This window comes from Beta vulgaris, chromosome 6, assembly GCF_026745355.1.
Source record: "Beta vulgaris subsp. vulgaris cultivar EL10 chromosome 6, EL10.2, whole genome shotgun sequence".
NCBI lineage: Eukaryota > Viridiplantae > Streptophyta > Magnoliopsida > Caryophyllales > Amaranthaceae > Beta > Beta vulgaris.
The window spans coordinates 41,814,757-41,818,515 of NC_079207.1; the positions used below are offsets into that span (position 1 = coordinate 41,814,757).

Here is a 3,759-nt window from a genome sequence, read left to right on the forward strand (position 1 = left end):
TGTGTTCTAGTTTAGTTATTAATTCTTCAATCAATTTGTTCTGCCGAAGTAGTTAAATAATTGAGCATAAATCTGTAGAACTTATCTCCATGTGGATCGACCCGTATTTGCCAGTTTATGCTAAATAGACACCGTGCACTTGCGGTATATATCTTAAAACCCATCATGTTTTTGGCGCCGTACCGTGGAGAAAACTAGTTTCTATAGCATTGTGATTGATTATTGAACTATTTCTGTTGTCTCATTGGAACTTCAAGTCCCAATTGAGGCTATCTCACTGCACATTTTTCTTTGTTTCTTTTATTCCCAGATCTAAAAGAACAGGTACTCCAATTCCAACTGATCCAGATCTTGCTAAAACCCTCCGGCAACTCAAGAAGACAGAAAAGAAGAAAAAGCAGTCTGCTGATCAGGGTAAAAGCACAGAAGAGCCAACATAATCAATCATGCCTCCTAAGTCATTGAAGTCTTATGGGGTACCTTCTCCTAGCAATGTTCCCACGGGTCCTACTATGCCTGATTTACAGGCAACCAACTCCAAAATCAAGCCTACTCTCATTAATATGATCCAACAGAACCAGTTTGGCGGGCATCCATCTGAAGACCCTATAAATTATTTACAACGGTTTCAACAACTCTGTCGTATCGTTAAGCATCAAGGGGTCACTCTTGATCAGTTGAAGGTCATGGTATTCAAATTTTCATTAAAGGACAAGGCGCAGAAATGGCTAAACGATGTTAATGAAATTGAGCGGAGTGTATATCTCAAGCATTTCAGAAAGAGTACTACCCTCCCACTAAGACTGCAGAAATAAGACATAAGCTTGCTACCTTTCAATAAGAACCCGATGAAACATTGAAGGAAGCATGGAATAGGTTCAAGGACCTGCAGAGAGAATGCCCACACCACAATTTTGACAAGTGGTTCATCACCCAAGCATTCTACAATGGTCTACAACCCAATATCAAGAGTACAATCGATTCATCTGCAGGAGGATTCTTATTAGATAAGGAGGTGGATGAAGGATATAATTTTCTGGCCAATTTAGCAGCGAATGATCATAGTTCCTCCAGGACTATTAAAAAGAAAAAGTTAGATGTTGATGCATATGCCTTGTTGTCTTCACAAGTAGCCCAGTTGAGCATGAAGGTGGACTCACTGAAATCTTCGCAGTCTAGTATTCCTATGAGTATTAATGCAATGTCTTCCATGACTCCTATTACTTCTTCCCTTTGTGAAGTGTGTGGTGTTCAAGGCCACTTTGGTCATGATTGTTGCTACAGTCAACCTGATCTGAATTAGATGGAGCATGCAAACGCTTTTCAGTAGAGACCTCCGCACAACCCCTACTCTAACACTTACAACCCAGGTTGGAGAGATCATCCTAATTTTTCCTACAAGAACAACAATGTTCAGAATCCTTAACCTCTACCACAATCTTCCTACCAACCACCTCACCAAAACCCACCACAACATGCTGCTAGACAACCGTATTATCAAGGGGCTCCTCATAATCCTTCTCCTGGTTTCATTAGACCTTCACACCAAGGCTACCAGCAGCAGGCTTCTCAGAATGCCAGCTCTCAAGAACCCACTATGTTTGATCTAATGAAAATGATGGTTTCTATGCAGAAACACTACCAAACACTTGGAGATTCAACTTGCTCAAGTGGCTAGGAATAATGCAGAAAGACAACCAGGTCATCTGCCGGGGCAACCAATTCCTAAAGAAACTGCTAATGTCGTCACTCTTCGAAGCGGTACACAGTATGATGCCCCACCTATGCCTATTGATGATTCACTACCTCCAGTTCAGAATGATGTTGTGGATGAAAATGAGGGTGAGGATAGCTCCAAAACTGAAGTTGAACGTGGGGAAGTAGATGAAGTAGAGAAGCGCAAGGAGAAGTTTACTGATTCTCCTACTCCACCACTACCTTTCCCTCATAAGATGCAAAAAATCAAAGGTCGATCAACAACTTGGTAAGTTTATGTCTATGGTCAAAAATCTTGAGGTAACGGTTCCTTTCACTGATTTAATTTCTCAAGAACCTATGTATGCCAATTTTTTGAAAGATATGATCACTAAAAAGAAAGATTTTGGTGGCATAGATAGAGTTGCTTTAACTGAATAATGTATTGTTGTTATGCAAAATAAAATGCCACTAAAGCTAAAAGACCCTGGTAGTTTTTCCATCCCTTGTCATGTTGGTGCTTTATTTATAGATAAGGCTTTGTGTGATCAGAGGTGCTAGTGTATCTGTTATGCCTTTATCTATCTGTAATAAACTGAACTTGGGTGCTTTAAAGTGCAGGCAGATTACTCTACATATGGCAGATCGATTTGTGAAATATCCTTTAGGTATTCTAGAGGATGTACCTGTTAGAGTTGGAAAATTCTACATTGCTGTGAATTTTGTAGTACTTGATATAGAAGAAGATAGTCAAAATTCCCAATATTTTGGGTAGACCTTTTCTATGTACTGCAGGTGCTGTTATTGATGTAAAATCTGGCTCTCTGACTTTGAGTGTTGGTGATGATATTGTTACTTTTAAGTTAACCAATGCTATTAAGTCTCCTATGCTTGAGCACACATGTTACAGGATTAACATACTCGATGAGATCTCTGGAGTTAGTTTTTCATAATTTTTGTCAGATGAATTATTATAGACAAGTCTTGATCTGAATGATGTCCTTGACATTGATAAGGTAGCAGATTATAAGGTAATTGAGACTATTTTTTCTACTTCTAAACCACAGGTTAAGAAGTTAGAACTTAAAACTTTACCTTCTCACTTCAAATATGCATTTCTTGATGGTGCTGAGGAATGCCCTATGATTGTTAGTACTAAACTCACAGATAGCCAGCTTTCACAACTTCTTTCAGTGCTTCGCATGCACAAGAAGGCTATTGGGTATAGTATTGATGATCTAAAGGGCATTAGTCGTGATTTTTGCATGCATATAATTAACTTTGAAGAAAATTACTGCTCTTGCATACAACCCCAAAGACGTTTGAATCCTAATATGTAAGAGGTTGTGAAAAAGGAAATTATGAAACTACTTGACGCGGGCATCATCTACCCCATCTCAGATTCTAAGTGGGTGAGCTCGGTTCAAGTTGTTCCTAAAAAGGGGAGGACTACTGTTGTTAAGAATGATAGAGATGAGCTCATTCCTACTCGTACTATTATAGGTTGGCGGATGTGTATTGATTATCGTAGATTAAACACAACCACATTGAAAGATCATTTTCCTCTCCCTTTTATTGATCAGATGTTAGAAAGATTAGCAAAACATATCTTTTTCTGTTATTTGGATTGTTATTCAGGTTTCTTTCAGATTCCCATTCACCCAGTCGATCAGGAGTAGACGACGTTCACTTGCCCCTACAACACTTTTTCATATCGCAGAATGCCATCATTTGGTTTTTGCAACGCCCCTGCCAAATTTCAGAGATGTATGATGGCCATTTTTTCTAATTTCATCGAGAATATTATGGAGGTATTTATGGATGATTTTAGCATTTATGGCTCTGACTTTGATGTGTGTTTGCATAATCTCTCTAAAATTCCGAAACGTTGTTCTGAGGTCAATTTGGTTCTTAATTGGGAAAAGTGCCACTTCATGGTGAATGACGGAGTGGTACTTGGACTCCTCATATCTGAGCGTGGCATCCAGGTGGACAGAGCAAAATTGAGGTGATTGAGAAACTTCCTCCTCCTGTGAATTCAATGCGGTGAGGAGTTTTCTGGTT

At 39.1% G+C, this 3,759-nt stretch overlaps 1 non-coding gene across 1 annotated transcript; it reads right to left on the reverse strand.

Moving 5' to 3' along the window:
- Window positions 1-808: 808 nt before the first annotated feature.
- On the reverse strand, window positions 809-915 carry LOC125499205 (small nucleolar RNA R71). Its single transcript, XR_007275922.1, has one exon. It is a non-coding gene; the product is annotated as a small nucleolar RNA R71 (small nucleolar RNA).
- Window positions 916-3,759: the final 2,844 nt, after the last annotated feature.